The 22,987-nt window shown below is 50.3% G+C and overlaps 1 protein-coding gene across 7 annotated transcripts in view; it reads left to right on the forward strand.

Moving 5' to 3' along the window:
- Window positions 1–3,060: 3,060 nt before the first annotated feature.
- The window catches only part of TFEB (transcription factor EB), a 92,167-nt gene continuing 72,240 nt past the window's right edge, over window positions 3,061–22,987 (forward strand). For 2 of the 7 annotated variants that reach the window (XM_075910350.2, XM_075910348.2), the window contains exon 1: window positions 14,208–22,931. The gene's annotated coding sequence lies outside the window, so the exon portion shown is untranslated. Of the gene's footprint in view, window positions 3,201–3,224; window positions 3,383–14,207; window positions 22,932–22,987 lie in introns of those variants that run through there. The other 5 variants (XM_089773705.1, XM_075910345.2, XM_075910347.2 and 2 more) reach the window with 5 other exon arrangements.

Here is a 22,987-nt window from a genome sequence, read left to right on the forward strand (position 1 = left end):
CCAGTTTGGGGAAGCAGACGGAGAGCTGCAAACAGCTGCAGAGTGAAATCTGGTCCTATCATCGTAAAACTAGTTAGGGGCAAGATGACACAAAAGCTCCTTTAATTTCACTGGCATATGCACAAACTGCATCAGGTGACCAGTCCATGAAACCCAGTCTCCTCTTTTCTGTGGAATCCAGCATCTGATGGGTCACAGGATGGGGGAACTCTCCCACACTGTTCTAGGCCAGGGTTACACGTGGGAGGAGGAATTTCCTTCCTGCTCCCTGCAGTGATCAGATTACATGGGCTGTTAGCTGCATAATGACACACATTCATACGGGTCATAAAAATATCCTGCCCTTTACAAAAAATCTAACCCCTGGTATTTGACTCTATGATATCCTGTGGCATGGAGTTCCACAGGCCATCCACAAGCTATAGACCAGATTTTATCATCATAGACTCAGAAGGCTGGGAAGGAACCTCCAGATCATCTAGTTTGACTACTTATATAGCATAGGCCACCACAGGGTAATCAGACATCCCAATATTAATGGCTTTGTCTTATATAGGGCCCTATTACCCAATCCCATTGCTCCCCTATCCCAGTTTTTCACACATGCTATCCAGTCACCCTAGGCCACTAACACAACCCAACAGCCACACATTAAACCAGGGTTCACTGCTGGCAGGCTGCCAGATACTTTATTTATCTGAGCATCTACAGGTATAGCCACTCGCAGCTCTTGTGGGCTGTGGTTCACTCTTCCCAGCCAATGGGAGCTGTGGCAAATGGTACCCCAGCCCACACTGCTTCCCACAGCACCCATTGGCTGGGAAAGGAAAACTGTGGCCAATGGGAGCTACGAGCGGCTATACTTGTGGATGAGACAGTAAATAAAGTGTCTGGAGGCTTGCCAGCAGCAAGCCTCATCCAGCCTGCTGGTCAGTAATTGCCTACTCCTGCATTAAATCCAACCAGTGAATCATAGAACCATAGAACTGGAAGAGACCTCAGAAGGTCATCAAGTCCAGCCCCCTGCTCTAGGCAGGACCAGTTCCAACTAAATCAACCCGGCCAGGGCTTTGTCAAGCCGAGACTTAAACACCTCTAGGGATGGAGACTCCACTACTTCCCTAGGTAACCCATTCCAGTGCTTCACCACCCTCCTAGTGAAATAGTTTTTCCTAATATCCAACCTGGACCTCTCCCACCACAATTTCAGAGCATTGCTCCTTGGTCTGCCATCTGTCACTACTGAGAATAGCCTCTCTCCATCCTCTTTGGAACCTCCCTTCAGGAAGTTGAAGGCTGCTCTCAAATCCCCCCTCACTCTTCGCTTCTGCAGACTAAACAGACCCAAGTCTCTCAGCCTCTCCTCATAAGTCATATGCTCCAGCCCCCTAATAATTTTGGTTGCCCTCCGCTGGACCCTCTCCAATGCGTCCACATCCTTTTTGTAGTGGGGAGCCCAGAACTGGACACAATACTCCAGATGTGGCCTCACCAAAGCCGAATAAAGGGGAATAATGACGTCTCTGGATCTGCTGGCAATGCTCCTCTTAATGCACCCTAATATGCCATTAGCCTTCTTGGCTACAAGGGCACACTGTTGACTCATATCCAGCTCATCCACTGTAACCCCCAGGTCCTTTTCTGCAGAACTACTACTTAATTGGTTGGTCCCCAGCTTGTAACAATGCTTGGGATTCTTCCGTCCCAAGTGCAGGACTCTACACTTGTCCTTGTTGAACCTCATCAGATTTCTTGTGGCTCAATCCTCCAATTTGTCACTCTGTACCCTATCTCTGCCCTTAAGTGTATCTACCTCTCCCCCCAGCTTAGTGTCATCCGCAAACTTGCTGAGGGTGCAATCCATCCCCTCATCCAGGTCATTAATAAAGATATTGAACAAAACCGGTCCTAGAACTGAACCTTGGGGCACTCCGCTAGAAACCGACCGCCATCCTGATATTGAGCCGTTAATCACTACCCGCTGGGCCCGGCCTTCTAGCCATCTTTCTATCCATTTATCCAATCCACATTCCCTTAACTTGCTGGCAAGAATATTGTGGGAGACTGTATCAAAAGCCTTGCTAAAGTCAAGGTATATCACATCCACTGACTTTCCCATGTCCACCAAGCCAGTTACCTCATCACAGAAGCTGAAATTAAACCACAGGAAACGAAGCTATGATGTTACACAGGCAGAACCGCGGTGTTCCAATGCCCAAGGCAGCACTCACAGGCGGCACCACTCTTATCATGTGTGGCCTGAAGCTTGCAGTTTTGGCGGGGCAACACCCCCTTGCCGTCTGCAAACTGCAGAAGGAGAGCCACCGCTCTATACCTGCGAGAGGCTACTGCACCCATGTTAAAAAACGGACCAGGAACCCCCCCAGTCTCCGTGGTTGTGGTTCCCACGGATGTCCATTTTGTTCCGGGGGCCCCAGTAAATCTTAATCCACCTCTGGCGACAGGTGAAGTTCTCCCACTGACATAGCGCTGACTACATGGCAATTGGGTTGGAATAACTATGTCACTCATAGTTATACCAAAACAGGTCTGTAGTGTAGTCCAGAACCCAGCGTGAAGAAATGTCTCAGAAGCATTTCCCTCTTAAGTCTCATCTCCATGGACTACGATTCATGATTCATATTTTATTTTGTGTTGCAGTAGCATGCAGGAGCCCCCGTCTCACATCCAGTCCCCGACCCCTGTGCTTGGAGCAGCACAAACCCTGAACAAAAAGACGCCTCTTAAAATTGTGGAGGTGAAAATAAAAAATGTAGTAAAAATGTGTGTGTGTCCCAGTCCCTCCTCTTGAGGTGTTTTAGGAGATGTTATGTCTTCCCCCCCCCCCTTGGGAGTCTTGTATTTTACTTTATATACATTTATTTATTGTGTTTAAAAAAATTGGGCGGGGTAAAAATACTTTAAATAAAATAAAGAAACAAGTGCTGGGGGGAGGAAAAAAAAATGCAAGGGAACAAGCACAAAACTACAAGTCCCAGCATGCAGTGGGAGCTGGGCGGCTGTGGGACGCGCAAACCCCCATCCTGCCTCGGGAGACACGCTCCCTCCCGGCTGGGCGCTTGCGCGGAACGACAAGCCCCGGCATGCCCCGCGGCGCCGGGAACTACGAGCCCCGGCATGCAGCGCGCGGAGCCGGCGTGCTGCCCCCTGTCGGGCGCCGCGCGGAGGCTGGCGAGAAGGTGACTGACAGCGGGCGGGGGGGAGCGCTGCCCGGCCGGGGTCCCGGGGGTCGAGGCACGCGGCGGGGGCCGGGCGGGCTGCAGCGCCCCGGGAGCGGGGGGGGGCGGAGCAGCAGCCGGACGCGGGGCCGGGAGCGAGCGCGGCCCAGGCGGCGGCGGCAGGCGCTGACCTTCACGGGAGGGTGAGTGCGGCGGGCGGGGGGCTGCAGCCCAGCCCGGGGTGGGGGGGTCGCGGAGCGGGGCCAGGAGCGGGCCCGGCACCGGCCAGCGGGCAGGGGGGCTCCGTGCAGCGGGGAGCCGGGGGATGCGTCTGTAGCCGCTCAGGGGGAGGCTGGACCCGGTACTGGGGGGGGGCAGACACGCGTGGGAGGCACACGCCGGACCAACAGGGGAGGGGCAGACACGCGTGGGTGGAAGGCGCGTGGGAGGCACACGCCGGACCCGGGACCAGCACGCGTGGGCGTGGGGGGCGAGTGGGAAGCCGGACCCGGGACCAGCATCTAGGGGCTCGGAGCTGAGCGCTGCAAAACGGAGGCGGGAGATGCCCCTTTGCCCCGCAGACCCCATGGCCGAGGGAAGTGGGAAAGCCGGAGTGCGCGCCTGTGCGGGATCCGTGCCTTCTCAACAGCGCAGAAAGCAGATTAAAAGCCAGTCTCCGGGCTCTTATGTAACTTGTTACGATGAGAGAAGCCAGAGCTTGTGTGAGCGTTAGGCAGGGCTGTTCCACTCCAAGCAGCGGAGTTGTGTCCTTGCTCCCTTCACCTTCTGGAAATAACTGGTCAGGGTTTTCTTTAAAAATGAAATCAAGTATGGCAAGGCCTTCCCCTGGCTTGGCAAACAGCAGGTTTGCAGGAAGGCGTTTGCTGCTGTTACTGAGATGGACAAGTGTTTGGGAACCCTTGGGTGGCAAACTCCCTGGGTGGTTGGTGTGCCATTGCGGTGAGATGTTTAGATGGAGTAATGTGTAGATGCTTAGTGCTCATCCAGTTCGGTTGGCAGTGGGCACAGTATGGATGCAAGAGGGCTTTTTGCTTTTAAAGGACTCTACAAATGTTGGTCTGGGTTTTATGTTTGGTGCTGCATGCTATGTGATGTGTTTATAATCCGAGGCCCTGATCCTGCAGTTGTATCTAGGAGTTGAGTGGTGTCTGTGCAAATCGAGTCTCAGGCTTAGACTCTGTAATATACAAAAACAATCAGATGCAGGGGAAGGAGCTGTATTAGAGCTACTTAACAAACAAACAAACAAACAAACAAACAACAACAACAAAACTTAACAGTACTGGAATAGCAGCGGTGTTGTTCAGATTGTGGTAGCTGCCAGCACTTCCTGGATACAAGGGAAGATACATTTTCAGTGTTAACCTGTGTGCAGCTTTCACATGTTTTCACAACATTTTGCAAACCTTAACTAACTAGTATTCACCAGCCCCTTCTGAAATAGAAAGCTCCAGTCCTGCTTTGGGATCCATTAGTGTGAGCCCCCTTTGCTTGTACTGAATCCCATTGGCTCCAAGTGGTGTTAATTCCCATTTTATTGATGGGGAAACTAAGGCACGGACTCTATTTGCAGTTGCTCTGCCTCTTACCATTTATGCCAGGACGTGTGGATGTAAAATGCTGCCTTTCTGATTCGGTGTGGTTTTTACATCTGCGATGCACTGAATGTAAATGACTCCACAAAGTACAGATCAGCTGGGTGTTGGGCCCATGGACGCGGGTCACTCAATAAGCAATTCATTGTGTTCGTGTCTGGGGGTAAAATGCAGGGATGACTGGCTTCCAGTCTTGCACGCTTAGCAGTCAGAACACATTGTGCCAAATTCAGTTTGGGCGCAACTACATTCTCTGATTAATTAATTGCAAAGCAGGAAGGATTGCAACAGCCCTCTAGCACGTTTCCTGATTCCACTGAACCTCAGCAAGTCAGATGATGGGGAAATTTCCCTTTAAAAAAATGTTTATTATTGTTTCTTTTTCAGTGCAACACATTCTTCATGTGATTAGGGGGCTTTCTCCTGGTATTGGATGCAGCAGTTATGGGTTGCTTCTTGCTTCTTTGTGGGCCTGGTGTCTTTCGTGAAGAGAGTTGAACAGATGGTTAGGTTTTTTGTTTACCTCTCGATTTCTTCTACCATGTTATTTGACTTCATGCCACAGTGCTCCTGTGCATGGAGGCTTGGACTGAGGCTGTGTGGAAGGATCCCTGCCTTGAGCTTCTGTTTATGGATGCTGGATCAACACCTAAACATGACACACCCTCTCTGTCACGTAGCCAGATCTAGTATATGGCAGCTGTGGCTTGCTGTATTTCCAGAGCATTTTCCTCTCAGACTAAAAGACAATTACAACAGGACCACTAAGGCCCTGATCTTGCTTTCAGGTCTGTGTGTGCTGGACTTCCATGCTTTGGGCTGTGGCTGCAAGGATCCAACTACAGGATCAGGAACTTTGCCTACATACACATAATCAGTTGCCTACTCATTCATAGTGGTAAAAGGAGCTGGATTGACAGCCCTGCAGTTAATCACAGAGCAGGCAGAAAGAAAGTGGTACCCTATACTTGTTGTAGGGCTATGGAATGGGCACCTTTGAAAGCTCTTTGGGAGTAAGCCAGTTGGACAGCAGAAACCATGTGACTTATGTGACCAATGATGCAGCAGCAAAAGCAAACGAATCCTAAGTATTTGAATCAATAGTCAAGGTGCCATCCTTCATGAGAGGCTTGGTGATATGTTTACTGGTAGGGATGAAAAACAATACATTAAAAATGCAACCATTAAAAATTCTAGCAGTTAAATTGCAGACCCCACAGTCATGTAAAGTATAAAGCAGCTTTATTCTGCTGCCTATTAACTTCATAACTTCATTATGTGAAGGAGTTTGCTCCATGCCAATCGTGATTTTACACATCTCCATCATGTCCCCCTTTAGTTGTCTCTCTTGTAAGATGAACTAGTCCTGGTCCTTTTAAAACTTTTTTGATTGCTGCTACACATAGAGTGGATGTTTTCAGAGAACTAGCCACCATGATGACTTCGAGATCTCTGTCTTGAGTGATAACAGTTCATTTCGACCTCAGCATTTTCTAGAGATAGTTGGAATTATGTTTCCCATTGTGCATCGCTTTTTCATCAACATTGAATTTCATGTGTCATTTTGTTGCCTAGTCACTCAGTTTTGTAACTCTTCACAGTCTGCTTTGGACTTAAGTATCTTAAGTAATTGTGTATTATCTGCATACTTTCTCATCTCACTGTTTGCCCCCTTTTCCAGATAATTTATGGATTATGTTGAACAGCACTGGTCCCAGTGCAGTTCCATGGTGGACCCTGCTATTTATCTTGCTCCCTTGGGAGAACTGACTGTTTGTTCCTACCCTTTGTTTCCTATATTCAGGGAACTTCCTTCTTATCCCTTAGGAGACTTTGTTGGAGGGACCTTGTCCAAGGCTTTCTGAAAGTCCAAGTACACTAGATCCAATTCATCACTCTGGTCCTCATAGAATCATAGAGTTGGAAGAGACCTCAGGAGGTCATCAAGTTCAGCCCCCTGCCCAAGGCAGGACCAATCCCAACTAAATCAACCCAGCCAGGGCTTTGTCAAGCCGGGACTTAAACACCTCTAGGGATGGAGAGTCCACCCCCTCCCTAGGTAACCCATTCAGTGCTTCACCACCCTCCTAGTGAAATAGTTTTCCTAATATCCAACCTAGACCTCTCCCACTGAAACTTGAGACCATTGCTCCTTGTTCTGCCATCCGTCACTACTGAGAACAGCCTCTCTCCATCCTCTTTGGAACCTCCCTTCAGGAAGTTGAAGGCAGCTATCAAATCCCCCCTCACTCTTCTCTTCTGCAGACTAAACAAACCCAAATCCCTCAGTCTCTCCTCATAGGTCATGAGCTCCAGCTCCCTAATCATTTTGGCCAGCCTCCTCTGGACCCTTTCCAATGCGTCCACATCCTTTCTATATAGGGGTCATGCTTGTTGACCCCTTCAAAGAATTCTGATAGATCCGTGAGGCACGATTTCCCTTTACAAAAGCCATGTTGACTCCTTCCCAACGTAGTGGGTCCATTTGTGTGTGGGGTTGTTCGCTACAAGCGACTCGCCCAACTCCAGTACGTTTATACCTGTCCCTGTTCTACTCTACTATTATTTAATTGATTGTCGTCCCACAGTAGTCATGCTCTGCCTCTCTGTGTATCCCCTGATGATCGCTGTGGTATCTGAATGTTGTTATTGCTGCTTGAGATTTTTCTGTAGAAGCTCCTGGTGTATTAGTGATCAGTGTGTGTATCCTGGGCCAGTCACCTTGTGGAGATGGGGTGAGCAAAAAAGCTCAGCAGGTCAGCTTGTGTGTCTATAGACCTATAACCACAAAGTACACACTCTAATGTACAGGTATTTGCAGAGGAGGTCAAGGATGTTTTCAAAGGGGCACTGAGCTTGCCTGATTCCAGGGTTTGCCTTTATCAGTAGGAAACGGCACCAGGGTGTGTTTGGGTGGGACAGCGTGAGTCCAATTTCCGTGTGCTTTGTTTGAAGGCTGTGTTTTTCGGTCCGGAGCAGCTAGTCCATTGCATACACATCCCAATGTTTGAAATAGGACCCTGACTCCCACCTTGTGCTGAGGTTTGCAAAACTGGCCGGTGGAAACCGCAAACTCTCTGCTGTCTGGAAAGGGAAGAGAGCCCTGCATTTCCTAGCAACTGACGTGATTAATCAGTGTGTGTGTGTTGGGGGGTGGAGATCAGCCACAGAGCTTGGAGGATGTAATAGTAAAGCCGGACCTTCAGCTGCAGTAAAATCTGTTGTATAATTTAACACAGACAGACAACACAAGGGGCTTCCCCAGTACCACGGTAGTGAAAAGGGGTTGAAGGACAGCACCTGAAAATACCCTTCTGCTTCTTGCAACTTTTCCCCACCCACAGGAGCTCAGGTGGGAAACCTGGGCCTCTCCTGTCATGGCTGTAACACATGTTGGTTGCCTGACCTGGCCTCTTGTCTTGTGGCATGACTCTGTGCAGAGTGCTGGGAAGCGCTGTACTGTGTTGTGATGCCCTGGCTGGGCTTGTGGAGTCGTGGTGGGATACCAGCTGGGGGTTGTGTGTGGTGCTGACGGTGCTCTGGTGGTTAGGATGCCTTTGGGGCTTTGCTGGTCTGCAGGGCGCTGACTCAGCATGGCTTTCCCATGAGTTTGGTTATTGCTTGAACAACATGATGAGCTGAGGTTTATAGATTGGTTCAGCACCTGTATCTGACAGGGAGGCTCAGGAGAGGCGCATGGGGGTGAGCTGCAGGCTGTGATGTTCTTGTACTCTAATTTAGGTCTAGTGAAAGTGGCTAGAATGTCAGCCCTGGAGAATAAGAGCTTCTAGTTCAGGGAACAGCGCGGGCTGTGGCAAGCTGCCCCACCATGATGCATCGACTAGTTTTTAAGAGGGTCCCTGGAGAGTAGTTCTCTATGGCCTATTTGGTTTTCTTTGCTTAGGAGGTCAGTTACACAGGTGGAACAAACTCCCATCAGAACAAAGAACCATCACAGACTTCACCATCTTCCACGCCCACCACACGGGTACGTGTCTTCACTCTGCCTTCTCTGCCATAAACACAGAGCAATGTGGACGTTTAATAAAACACCACCGCCTCCCCAAAACAAAACACTCTGCTCTCTGCATGTTTTTCCCCTTTTGGGAAGGATGAGAGCATGTGCGAACCATGCCGGCAAGTCCTGTCATTTAATGCACTGCTGAAAGACGTGCAAACACAGTGATGAAGGTGATAAAAGGAACCTTTTTGGAATAGAATTGCACTGCGGTCTGTGAGGCACTGAATTGATACCCATCAACCTTGTTCCATCTCAGGCCTATCGAGCTCTCCCTTTGCCTATGTAGCTGGTTCTTGGTCACTCTCTCCCTGTTTCTGTCCCTAGATATGGAGTATTTGTAAATCCCCCCCCCCCCCGAGATTAGCTGCAGGGCAAAAGCTTCTGTTAAATACAGTAAATTAGCATGAGCCTGACTTTGTTCTTCATATTAATATCCTTCTGCAACATTAACAATAGGGTGTCAATGCTTAACCGGTTAACTGGTAAGCATCACCCTTATTGGATTAACTGGTTAGCTGGTTAAAGTGGCTTTTACATCTCTAATTGACAATCCAGATTTTGGTTTATGTAGGTACTTATATAGCTAACTTTTGTATAGCATCTGAGCACTCGCCAAGTATATTTATAGATAGAAGTCTTCCTTCTTGTCTCCCGTTTAGGGTGATGCTTATCAGTTTCACCGGTTAACCTTTCACATTCTTTAGCATCCATCCACTAATGCTTTCTCATCCTCAGGGAAGGAGACAGCCCCAACTGGTAGGAGGAGATCTGTGATGGGAACTTTCTGATCCCGGGGGTATCTGGGTTATACTGGTGGAAGAGAATGTGGGTGATTGGAAGCCATGGCAGTGGGAGTAAAGACTTTCGTTAATGCAGATGTTTCCTTTCCCTTGTGCATGTGAGCCCCATGGTTAAGTTCTCTCTGGGCTGGCTGATCCAGCTGTATCCAGGGGGTAGAGATCCAGTGTCGTGTTTGTTATTGTTACACATATTTATTGTGGCAGCAGGGAGAGGGAAAAGGGTGTGAGAGGAAACAAAGGGGAAGTGGCTGGCCGGAGACTGGACAGCAGGTTAGTGGCAGAGCTGGGAATAGAATTAGCCCATTTGAGTCCCAGTTTGGTACTTTAGCCACTAGCCCATGATGCCTCTCAATGATACTGGTGACTCCATTATTCTAAGTTTGGCAAGATGTCAGGAACTGTGATTTTTCCAGGGCAGGACACCTCTCTTTGGACGACACACCAGTCGAAAAAGACAAGGCCCACTGAAGAAAGCATGGCATTGTGCTTTCCTGGGTCTGATTCATGCTGCCTCATGGTGACCGTTTCTGGGCAGGGCCTGCCATGATGCCCTGTTTGTTTCAGGAAATGTTACAAGGAATTTCAGAGTTGTGGAAGCTGGTACACTCAGTGTTCTACAGTATCGTAAAAGAGTGCATGGTTTGAAGCTCGGAGCAGGTCTGGCATGGCCCTGCATCACTGCTGGGGGCAAGCAGATGTGTCCGGGGACCAGTTCTTCAAGCTGTAGATGGCATGACTAGGCAACACGGTGGTTCCTGTAGTCACGTTGGCAAAGCATAGCAGGGGGTGGGGAGAACCTGGGATTGCTGAAGCAACAGATTCTTCTTGCACCAGGTATGGGCAGTCTGCTCAGGTCTTCAGGCCTGTAAACAGGTGGGGCGGATTCCAAGGGCCTGGGGATGCTGGCTGCTGGTACTGTGCCCCTGGGCCCTTTAAATTGCTGCCGCATGCTTGGGGTGGCTCTAAAGCCTGTGGGGGCCCGCATTTGGTGAGGAGGACTGGCTGCCCTGGCCCTGCCCTTTCCACCCGAGGTCCCGCCCTTTCCACCCAAGGCCCTGCCCTTTCCAGGAGTGCGGCGATGACTCGATTACCATCTCTTGAGGCTGAGGCTATGGGAATGGTGCACCAGCCTCCAGAAGACAACTGCAGCCTGGAGAACTCTAGGCTTGCACGGGAAACCGTGGTACCCCAACCACACTGTATCAGCGCCTTCTGGGTTCACGCTGTGATGCATCGGCATGGAGAAGCTTGTTAGCACTTCTTCCCACTTTGGGAAATTGCTAGCATGCCGTTCCCACCGCCTCGTCCTGCTTCCACGTTGGCTGGTGGCAGTTTCCCGGGAAACGTTCCTGGTGAGCCACATTGTGACTGAGAGGAAGATGAAAGTTAGAGGGGGCCTGTTAGAGAGTCCACTTCTGCCATTCTTTTCTGAAAAGCAGGAAATACTTTCCGAGGTGCAGAAAGAGAAATTTGGGCTAATGTGCACTGGAAGACAAAGGCATTTTTTTCCCAGATGCATCACAGAAATAAAAAGTAACTCTCTTTCTCTGCATATCTTCTTTAGAAAGAGCTCTGGAAGGTCCTCAAGTGACTTATAATAATGTCATGCCTCTGCCTCATGACAGTGCATTTTGAGTTTGTGTGGGTTTCCTGTTGGAGAAGAAATCACTGAGAAAGAGACCGGACACTTTCATAATTTGACTTGTTTATTTACAGCAGGGGTGGAGAACCAAAGGCGTGGGGTGCTCCTGGCCCTCAAGGTTCGGGACTCCCCCCAACACCCGGGGGGCTGGAGCACACAAAATCTACTAGTCTGGGCTAGTGCAAATGCAGGGTATTTTCAAAACCACTGCTTCTACGCTCAGTGCCACCTGGTGGCTGCCCCACAGCAATGATCTCCCAAAATGCCAAAGCGTTTCACTAACTTCTTTGATTTTTCTGCACTTCAGTGTTGCTTTTGCTGATGTAAACAAGTAATGTAGCTATAGATAGTTCATTATAAAGAAAGAAGAATGCCACACAATTTCCCTGTGAATAGAGGAAGAGAGAGAACGAGAAAACCACATGTGACCAATGTTAGTCATATTGCTCAGTGCACATCTGGGAAGTGCTCGTACCATGGTGTTGAAGGCAGTGTAAAAACTCAGTAGATAGGCGACTGGAGTCTGTGGGGGGTATAGGGAGGGCCATGCAGAGGAACAGGGAGGGGACAAGAGGGAGCACCTCATTTAGCAATCAAAATTTTGGTAGGGGGCCAACTGGGTGAACCCAGGTGCTACCACGAGTCACTGAAATGTAACTTCAGAAAAGTCTGAGTGAATTTAGCATTGGCCACGCAAGCTGAATTGACTCCTGCGTTCTTTTCCAGATTCTGTCATTAACGTGCTTTGTTTCTAACTTCTTGTGCATTAGAAATAAGGCATGTGTTTTTAACAGCAATGGTGATTCATTGTTGGAACAACCGAGTGGTGCTTTGGTGTGTTCACATCCAGACTGGATGCCTTCCTGGAAGATACGCTTTAGTCAGACACAAGTTCTCGAAGTCAGCCAGAGGTTATTACTGGAGTGAGGGGGTGAGGTTCCATGGTCTGCAACATGCAAGAGGTCAGATTTGATGATCACACTGGTTCCTGCTCTTACATTAAAGTCTGTGAATATGCAATGCAGAAATATAACTTTGTGGCCTGTGTTATACTGGAAGTTGGATTAGATCAGAGGTTCTCAAAGTGTGATCTGCAAACTTCCTAACTGTCAGGGTGTTTAAACACTGGAATAAATTGTCTAGGGCGGTTGTGGAATCTCCGTCCCTGGAGATATTTAAGAGCAGGTTGTCTAGACATCTATCAGGGATGATCTAGACGGTGCTTGGTCCTGCCGTGAGGGCAGGGGCCTGGACTTGATGACCTCTCAAGGTCCCTTCCAGTTATAGAATTCACAGAATCATAGAATCCTAAAAGTGGTGTTGGTGTTGATTATTTATTATACATTTTCTTCATACAATATCAAGGGTAAAATCCAGCAGTTTTTTTGGGATTAGTGGGGAGATATATATATGGTCTAACTCAGGTTATGTAGTATACAGCCTTATTTTTAGGGACTTAAATGGTATGGTAAACTTGTCACGCAACTGTGTAGGCTTTGCACTGGTTTTATTTTTATTTTGTGTTAACTTTAGAACCAAAACACCTGGTTTAATAATGAAGTGTTAGTTTTTGTTTAAAATACAGACTTTGGGCCAATGGCATTACTGGCGCAGTTTCCACAGACATTGCTGGCGTCACGTGGTTCTAATGCGAATGCCTGGGATTTAAAGAGACTTTGCCTGGGTAGCATGTCCAAAAGAAGATAAAAAGTGGGCTCAAACCTAATGGAAATGTTAATGAAATAGATTGTATTGCTTTTCTCTGCATCTCTCTATCCATGCCTCTCAAATGTCCCTTGTCGTGGGTCTTCTCTACATGGAAACACTCCACTGATTTCATTTAAATCCATTTTAAAAATAATCCAATTAAATTGGTGTGAACGTCACTGTTGATGGTCTTGTTTTAGTTTAAAAGTGGCATATTCTGATTTATATGAAACCTGTTGAAAGCAAAACTTGGAAAATGCCACTTTTTATTGGTATAAGAGTAGCTATGCAGGGATCTATACAAGTTGAACTAAATTCTTTTTTTTTTTTTTATTGAGGAAGCATCTGGGAACCTGAGTCTCTGGGATCCAGCTGTTATTGTGCTAGGCACTACATAGACCTGGAGCGAAAAGACAGCCGCTGCCCCAAAGAGCTTACAGTCTGATCCGTTTAAAGTTCAGTTAAATTGCTGCAATTTTTTACATAGATAAATCCCAAGACCAAGGGTCATTGATGTTTCCCACAGAGTAAGGGTCCCCCACTTTTACTGTTTGAAAATTGTTTACTTCAGAAATAAGACTTCTTGAAACCAAAGTTATAGGTAGTCATTTGTACTAAGGGAAGGAATAGCAGAACATTTACAATTTCTTTTTACATGACGGTTTATTACTTGCCATGTGCTATCTATCCTTCCTCCACCCCATCACTGGTATATGTGGGTGGTTCTGTTTTGGATTGCAGTAACCCCCGAGAGTGTTGAAAGCTAAGCACAATGGTGCAGTTAGTTTCATGAGAACCAGGAAGGGTGGCTTAGTAGAAACAGAAAGTGAAACAGATCAGGCCTGCTTCACCATGGTATGCGGGGCTAACTCCATAGACGGTGCTGCCCTCTCTTGTGCCATCAGTGGTGAAAACGAAGCCAATCGGGTGTTTTTAAGATGGGCGAGTTTTCGCTTGGGGGTGGAGGAAGGGAACTGCTGATTCATCCTTTGTATTTCTGAGAGCAGGGTGCTTTTTTTTTTTATTCGGGCTGGGATCAGAGCAGCTAGTCACATGACTGATTTGTCAGACTCCCTCGCAGCCTGGTGGGAACTCTCAAAAGCCTCAAAGCTGCAGCAAAACTGAAGTAAACAGTGTGTTGTAATATTAGCAGATGATAATGCAAACCACAGGCAAGCCAGAGGGTGGAGGTGGAGGGAGGGAGGGAAGAGGAAGAGAGATGCTTCCCTGGCTGGCAAGACATGTTTATAGGCAGGGAACAGAGGGGGGACTTTTTGGAGGGAATGGGAAAAGATTCCTCTAGCTTAGGGGTGGCCAACCTAAAGCTGCGAAGGAGCTAGAGTTTACCAATGCACGTTGCCAAAGAGCAACCGTTCTATCTCACCAGCCCTCTGCACATCCCGCCCACGGGCAGCCCCCTCTGGTCAGTGCCTCCTTCTCCTTTTCCTCCTGCCCACTGGGATCAGCTCTTTTTCCGTGGGAGACACTGGAGGAGGGAAGCATGGGTGTGACCGGCTCAGTGGAGAGGGTAGGAAGTGGCAGGAGCCTAGAGGGACAGCGCCTAGGGCAGTGAGCACCCTCCGGCCCAGTGGAAAGTTGGCACTGGTAGCTCCAGCCCTGGTTTTGGAACCTATGCAAGGAGCTGCGTATTAACTTCCGAAGAGCCGCATGTGGCTCTGGAGCCACAGGTTGGCCACCCCCGCTCTAGCGTCCTGAATTATTGAGAACAGCACTAGCTTTAGGGCGCAAGGAACCTTTTTTGGGTTGGAGGCCACTGACCCACAGAAAAATCATGGGGGGGGAGGGCTGCACACAATAGAGGAGCGAATAAAGACCCACAACCGCAAACAACCCCTCATTGACGTGGCCCTTGACTGAGGAGAAAGACACTCCTGACATTCTTCTTGCACATCAGAGCCTGGGAGGGGCCAGGCAAGTAGATTGTGTGTGCTCCGGCCCCACAGTGGAGAAGGGAGGAGGGAGTAAGGGCTGGAGTGCCAGCACACGCTCGCCAGTGCTGGCGGGGGCGGCGGCGTGTGAAGGCCGGAGCCTTGGAGGCTGGATCCAGACAGGCCGGGGACTTAGGGCCTGGGCATGATGGCTACTTTCCCTGGTCCTTTTGGAGAAGAGAAGGGGGCAGTTTGGTGTAAGCATGGAGTGATTGAGGGGCCGGTGAGACCAGACCCACGCCCTGTCTGCCATGCCCCGTCCATGGGGACAAGGTGTCAGAGGATGCCAGATGAATTGGAACGGCAGACTTGTATAATCTAGTGCGGAGGGAGCTGTTCCACACCATTGCCCTGCAGAGCTTGGGCGAGGGGAGAGCGATGCAAGTCAGTCAGTCAAATTGCCAGTTACTTCTCCAAGCCACTCGCTATATTTAAAGTCACCAATGTGGGAAGTACGGCTTGGTCACCTCACCTCTTTCCTCATCTGAAACAGGTCCGGGGCAGGAGCTGAATCCAAGTCCTCAGGGCGCAGGCCCTATTCCTTTCTCTCAGGACTCAGACTTGTGCCTTTCTGCTCCTGTGGATTGCCCCTTTCCTAGGCTCCATCCCTTCATGCCCCAAACCTCTCCTCCTTTGAGGAAGCTGAGCCGCAGTGCTGATAATCAGCAAGTGCTGCTTTGGCCAGGATCTCTCAGCTCGCCTGCGGTTGAGTTGTCACCAATCACGGTCTGGTGGTCTGAGCATTGGGGCAGCTTTCAGTCGCGCCATTGGGAATGCAGGATAGAGGCGTGCACCAGTAGGGCTGGATCCGGACCTTTGGTTGCCAGATCTTTGGTCACTCCATAGTTTTCAATGGAATTACTCTGGGGAAACAAATCCGACTCAGTAAACTCTAAAATGCAGGGCTCACGCCGAGTGGAAGGGAGGGGGATGGAGCAAAGCTGGCATCACTGATTTCTCCGCTGTCAGTTACATTTTTACAGCTCAGAGGAGAGGGCTGGGGGCTGGGACAAAGGTAGATCAGGATGTGAAAGCAGGGACAGTTGTGAGGGCTATTTGGGAAGTCGTCACACTCTGTTCTTTGACTTGTTTATTATTGGGTTTGAGCAACAGCTGCAGCTCCTGTGTCCAGAGAGGCTGAGAACTCATAGGGCGGTGCAGGCACGGTACAATTACATGCAATCCACCTTCTGTTAAGCCTCCCGGCAGCCCACGGGGCCTGGCTGGTGCACATTTATAAATACTACCTGCTTCCTAGCACTGCGGTGCATCCTCCCAAACAACTGAAGTGAGGGAGGGGGTGGATAGAGGTTTCATGTGGGCCCATCTCCCTTAGGGAAAAGTGCAAGGTTCCTTCAACTACTGAATGACTTGTCCCTTTTGTTGGAGCTCGCCAGAAGCTTGCAGGTATATCTACATTTGAGATGGAGCTGTCCCAGCTCAAGAAGTCATCATGCAAGCTCAGAGTTAGCACGCTAAAAGCAGAGTACTGATCTCTTTCTGATTTCTGTTACCGCCTAATTTGCGCCTCTGTATCTCCTTTAACTGGTTTGGAATTACTCCAGATTTACACCTGTCTGAGTCAGGGCAGACTCAGATTTTTCTTGTGTACTGGTCTTATGTGCAAATGACTGGACCCTGAGCCTTTTTTTTTTAAGTTGCCCCACCCACACCCATGAGGGGCACAGAGGCAGCCATTAAAAAGTGCGGCTTTTGCTGAAATTAATCTGAAGAGCTGCCATTTCCCCCCGTGGAGGCTTTGGGCAAGGTTATTTTGATTTTTTTTTCTTTTGCCTGTTGTCTTAGGATTTTTGGCAACGCTATTAAACCGGTACCCCTGTGCCAGATGGCAGTCTGGAGGGGCATTTTATTTTTTTAGAGATGTGATTTTTATAATCTTCAGCAACACACTTTAGAAATATTTTTAAAGCAAATTTTAAACCAAGATTCTGTGGACAAAATTCAGAAAGTGACAGTATATGCCTCAGGTTGGCAAATGGCTGTCAAATTACCACTTGAATGGCTCTTTCACTTGTTCTGCTAATAGGTCTGTTAGGCTTTTTCTCTTTTTAGTTAAGCAGATCCTCTTTGGAGGAAGCAGAGCCACAAACCAAGGATAGGAAGAGGCGGGTGGGTGGACACTAAGACCCAGTGGTGCCCCAAATTTTCAGTTGCCCTACGCAACTGCATATTCTGCATATGGGTAAGGACAGCTCTGCTCAAGGGTAAAACAGATGCAAGGGGGGCGTTTTAATCATCCAGTCCCTGGGTGTTGTGGGTTCCCCTCGCCTCATTTCCTAGGCTACTGAGCACATATTGATTTGCCTTAAATGGGGGATTGATCTGCTGTGTCGCCATGATGTGTGGTCTTGTGACTCTGTTAGGACAGACTTTGGTGAGCTTTGCTCACTTGACATAACCCACTTACTTTTCCCCCCTTCTCCTCACTGCTGGGCTTGTGATGTTTCATTCTGGTGGGGGAAAGTCATTCTGGATTGCTGCCCCTCCTTGTGAGTGCACAGCTGGCCAGATGCACTACAGAGTTGTTCTCTCTGTGCATCGTCTATTGGCGGCCAGGTCCCCGGGCAGAGTGGAGCACAGCGATGGTGATCCCTGTCTGTTGTTTCCATACCAGCTTCTTCCCACTTCCAGCAACTTGCCTCAGGTGCATACCCAGAGTCCTTTGCAGCAATTACCTGGTTCCTTGTCGAGAGTGAAGGGAATAAGTGCAAAGGCACCTGGTATTTGAGGAAGACTGGCTGCTAGGGACCGGCATGGAATCAGGCTGGTCCTGTTCCTTCCTCTTCCCACGTAGCATGGTGCTGGGTTGAGGGCCATGCTTCGAAGTGTGGCTGGTCATTGATCTCTCTGCCTGGGGTTTGCTTTTGCTCCCTGAGGGTGAGGGCAGTGGCAGGAAGAGGGTAAGCGAGCTGCTTTTATTTATCCTGTCACTGCTGCCCCAAACGGCAGCCAGGGGCATGGTGGTGCGTCCTAGGAGATGGAGGTGTCTGGCACATTGGGTCAGAACCAGATTCTGCCGTGTGCCGGGGACAGCACCTGTCCAGTTAAGGTGGCTGTGGGCACTCTGGGAACCTGAGGTAGATGGAGCTTGCCGGTCCCCCTCCCACAGGGGACACCGCTAGCCCTCGTTCTGCTGTTACGCAGGTTTTGCTCCCCGCCCCGGAGTGGTAATGTTTTCACTGTGCTAAATGTCTGGGCTGCTTCTGACTGTGGTATTTAAAGTAAGGAAGGGAAAACATTTGGCCTCTGACCCAAGTGCCTGTTAACAACACAGCGGTCCACGTTGCTGAGATGCCGGAGCTAAAAACAGGCCCTGTGAGTCAGTCGCTCATTGGCTTCCTGCCCTTATTTGCCCAGGTCCCCCCTCCTGGGAGACTCCAGGGGGGCGGCAGTGCCTAGTAAAGGGCTGCTTTTCCCTTTCAAGGTTGCGTGTCCCTGGTGAGATGAAGGGAGCCCCGCCCAGGATGCTGCCCTTGGGGCTGTGGGCGGTTGCCTTCTGTCCATCTGCCTCATCAATCTCTCCACCCCTGCTTGCTTCAGCCGTGAAGTAGCCGGGACAGAATTTCACAGTTTGCCACCAGGCTTATGCAGCCAGGTGCTAAGGATGTTTGGAAACCGCAACCTCAATTCACTTTTCCCCTGGGGTCCTTGTCCCCCGGGGTCCTTGTCCCCCTGTGTCTCAGCCCCTTTCCAAAGCCAAGCGAACATTGGACAGGTTTTGTTTCTGTTTCAGCTGCTGGTGAGCAGTAGGACCAGGTTTCCACATAGGAGTGTTGCCTGTGTTGTGCTCACGCTGCTTTGCCTTGGGACATGTGCTAGATGGGATTGGATTGGAGAGTGAGTCGGGTGAACGGCATGGTAGTGCTTGCCACAAAGCATCACTAATGAGATGATAGCAGCATGTGGGCAGTAATCCCTTAATGTGCAATGAGCGTGTGAGTAGTGCAGTGCTTGGACACCATGGATAAGCACCAGTGCACAACAGGTATGCCAGTGGTGTACTTCTGGTGCACAACTAGTACGCCAGCGGGGCACAAATAAGACATCAGTGGTGCATGACCAGTATGCTGATAGTGAACTGGTGATACAGTAGAACCTCAGTGTATCACACACCTTGTTTGGAACCAGAAGTACGCAGTCAGGCAGCAGTAGAGACCTCCCGAAAAGATTGGTACTGTGTGAAACGGAAACTAGTGAAAAACGGAGGGGAAAGAAGCATTCTTTTTCCGCATAAAAAGTTTAAAACCCGTATTAAGTCAGTGTTCAGTTACAGACTTCTGAAAGAACAACTGGTACGAACAATTCAGGTACAGGCACAATTCGTGCGAACAATTCAGAGTTACAAACAACCTGCCTTCCCGGGACATTGAGAATTCGGAGGTACTGCTGTACATCAAGAGCATCCCAAGGCTACCCTGCCAGTTCACAGCCAGTACTCCAGAAATGTGCCATGACTGTTCCTCCAGCACACCAGCAGTCAGTTGTTTCACTGTACCCCCAAACCACACGGCTAGTGCTCCCACATGTCCCCCCACTTATGCGAATTACCTACCAATGTGCAAGTGCAAGCCTCTATTTCCGTTAGCTTTTCTGGGGCTGTGGAAAGCTTTCCCATAAATGAGAAGCACTACAAAGATGGCAGATGCTATCGAGGAGGTACTAAGGATTAGTCCTAGGCCGTGCCTTTACTTACCCGGAGGTTTGAATTAAGATACGCAACTCCAGCTGTGTTAATTATGTAGCTGGAGTCGACGTATCTTAATTCAAACTTTGGTGCCATCTCCACAGCGAGACATCAACAGGAGCAAATACTTGTGATTCGAGGGGTACTGGCATCGATGGGGGCACCCTCAGTGTTGGATTTAGTGGGTCTTTATGAGACCCACTAAATCAGACGCTGGAAGATCAATTGCTGCAGCGTCGATCTCGGTGTAAGTATAGACGTGGCCTCAGAGTTTAAGGCCAGAAGAGACCATTAGATCCTCTAATCTCACCTGTGTATCTCCAGCCAGCCCTCCCTTCAGTGTTCAGCATGTGAAGAGACTTGGCCACCTCGGCCGAAGCCTTGCGAGAAGCTGCCTGAGCCACAGGGATTGTTTTCCAATGATACAGTTTCTCAGGACTTGCCAAGTGCTTAAAATAACCTGAGCATCACTGACCAGCCTTCGTCTCAGTATGGGCCAATGGGATACATCTCTCAGGTTTGCCCTATGCTGCTCCCCATAAAAACCAAGACTTCTGGTCCTTTGGAGATGTGCCTGGCTAACGTGGGGCAGACCCCTGACTTATCTCGCCTTGAGCAATAGGTTGCAGAGCTGCCTGCTCGGAGCCGTCTGTTTTGGAGGGCTTGGGTGAGGAGGCTTTTGGCAGCTTTTGGCCTCTCCTCTCGGTCTGGGCCTGATCTTGGGTAGGGATGTAAGCGACTAGTTGCTTCCCTCCCCTTGCTGCCTCTATCAGAGTAGCAAGGGGGAGAGCAGGAGCCTGTGCTGGGGGAGCCAGCTTAAAATCTGTATTTCAAAGGGAGAGGCGCAGCAGTCGGGACCTGGTGAGAGCAGGGACTAAAGCGGTTCCTGCTTGCTCTGGGTTCCCCGCTGCGCCTCTGCTTCCCCTGTCGGGTTCCCTGCTGTGCTTCTGCCTTTGAAATGTAGCAAGAGCCGCGGGCAGCTTTTGCTATATTTCAAAGGCAGAGGCGCAGTGGGGCTAGCGAGTGCCCCCCTCCCTCCTGATCGACTAATCGAGTAGTCGATGGCAATTCCATTGACTACTCAATTAGCTGATGAATTGAAATTGAACATCCCCAATCCTGGGAATGGCGGGCATGACTGATTGGAATCGGTCTGTACCGCAGGACTTCGGAGAGCAGTGTCAGGATGAGAGGGACCAGCCCCTTCGTGGCCGTGTCGCGGCAAACTGACGAGCGTGGCGCGTGGGAAGGGCATGGGAGCCTGGCCTCGGTTCTCACTGGAGGGTCAGAACTGTTCCCGTCTGGCGGTTCAGTGGGCTCGAGATGGGGCTCACTCAGTTGGGGAGCAGACAGGTGCCACGGTGGCGTAGGATGCTGTCCGGTGGCTGGGGCAAAGTCCTGCCCCTTGTGTCCGTCTAACCGGAGGAGCAAGGTCTGTGGACACTGAACTCCCCATTCACCTGGCTGGGTCCCTCTGGGGGAGGCTGGGGCAGAGGAGGAAGCTTGCCTTGCGACTTCTAGAGCCAGCCTGGCTCTGGGTGCAAAGCGGAGAATTCCAGTCTCTAGGCTTGCCAGTCCAGCTCCGTTCCCCAGCCCTGAACGTTAGGAGGGCTTAGGATGCTCAGGAGATATCTGTGCCCCGTTCCCGTACGCACGGGGGCAGGACCAGCCCGTCTTGCAGTTGTAGACGCCTGATTCTGATCTGCGTCAGCGGCACCGAGGGGGAGTTTGCTTGTGAGAAGGGTGCTCAGCACCCCTCCCCCCCGCCAATCTAGCAATGTGCAGCCGAGGTCTGTATGCATAAACTGGTAAATAAACAGAGGCCTTCGGTGTCCTTCCTAGCTATTTAAATCCCCTGGCAAGCGAAAAGCTAAAGATAGGCCCTTCAGCTCAGCTGGCCTGGGAATCCTGGCAGTGGGAGCCCTGCCTTGGGGCCTCTCTGACCCCAAACACAAAGAGGGGAGGCAGTCAATAGAGTTGCCACAAGGGAGGGTGTGTACTGGATTCCCTGGGTGGCAGTGTCAGCTGTGCGAGCTGTCACACAGCCTCCTTGTCACGGTCCCCCTCTGAATCGGAGTCACGCTCTGGGTGTTCCTGCCGGTGCCAGCTCGGCGTGTGAGCCTCCTGGTGCCAATGCCACGTCTGTGCCGGGAATTCGCTGTCTGCCTGAGCTACGGTTGTGCGAGGGGGGAGATTCCGAAGGCATCGACGGGGGGGTGTAGCTGGCCGGGCGTGTGCAAGAGCCCGCATCCTTCCCCCTGGGGGTGGGAACCAACTGTGAATATTCTGCACCATTACCTGGCCAGTGCCAGCCACAGAGGGGCAGGGGAAATGCTGCAATGGGGTTTCAGTTTGTAGCCACAGCTGCTCCCCTTTGGCTCACCCCGCTTTGCTGCATGCATCGTCTTTGTGAATGCAGCCGTTTGGCCTGCTCGTCAGCTACCTGACAGGCCAGCACTGTTACATGTGGGGTGCCCGTCTGCGGGGGCAAAAGCTGCATTAGTTGTGCTTCTCTCCTCTCCCCCCAGCCTGTGCAACCCTCTCATGGGCAAGGGGAGAGGGGAGAAGAGCAGGCCCAGGGAAACCAAAAAATGAGACCCAACATACAGGTGTGTAGAAAGGATGTAAAAACCCAAAAAAAGAGTTAACCTGTTACATGATTTGTTTAACTGGTTTACCGCTATGCTGCGGGTGAGGGTGCTCTGGTCTGCTGTGCTGCAAGTGGGGTCCAGCCAGCTGTGCCGGCTGCAAGGAGGGGGCTGCTTCAGCCCATCAAGGTCCTGGGGAGGGGGCCAGCCACGAGGTTCTGCTGTGGCTGTGGGCAGGGGGCTGCTCTGGCCAGGCTCGCCCCAGTTGCAGATAGGAGTCTGCCCCAGCCGGGTCGGTTAACCAGTTACTGGGTAAGTAGTCAAATAAGCCTACTGCTTACCAGGTAACCGGTTAATGGTTTAACCTCTTACATTCCTAGTTTGTATAGTCAGAATGGACATTGGCTTGGATTGTTAGGAACAAAGAGGAGGCCAAGCCAATGCAGCCCCCCCCCCCCATTGAGACATCTTGAATTTGGGGGCCAGTTTGGATGTGAATCCGGGCTTTCCATCTGTCAGGTTGGGAGCGGATGGCCATGTCCCGTGCCACTGGATATTCTACAGTCTGCTTCTCCGTGATCCCAGCCCCTTGTGCAGTCAGTCACTCCGGTGCAAAAATGAGCGTGAAACACTACTGAATGGGAGTGCTTTGTACCTACGCTGCCCCCGTGGCAAGGAACTCCCCAAGGTGCAGGCAGAATCAGCTCACCGATACTTGTGCAAGGTGGGTGTAAAACTCTAGTATGTCAGCCCTCTCCCCTCGCTCGCACTCAGAGCAAC

This window comes from Pelodiscus sinensis, chromosome 27 (assembly GCF_052426305.1).
Source record: "Pelodiscus sinensis isolate ZL-2025 chromosome 27, ASM5242630v1, whole genome shotgun sequence".
Lineage (NCBI taxonomy): Eukaryota > Metazoa > Chordata > Testudines > Trionychidae > Pelodiscus > Pelodiscus sinensis.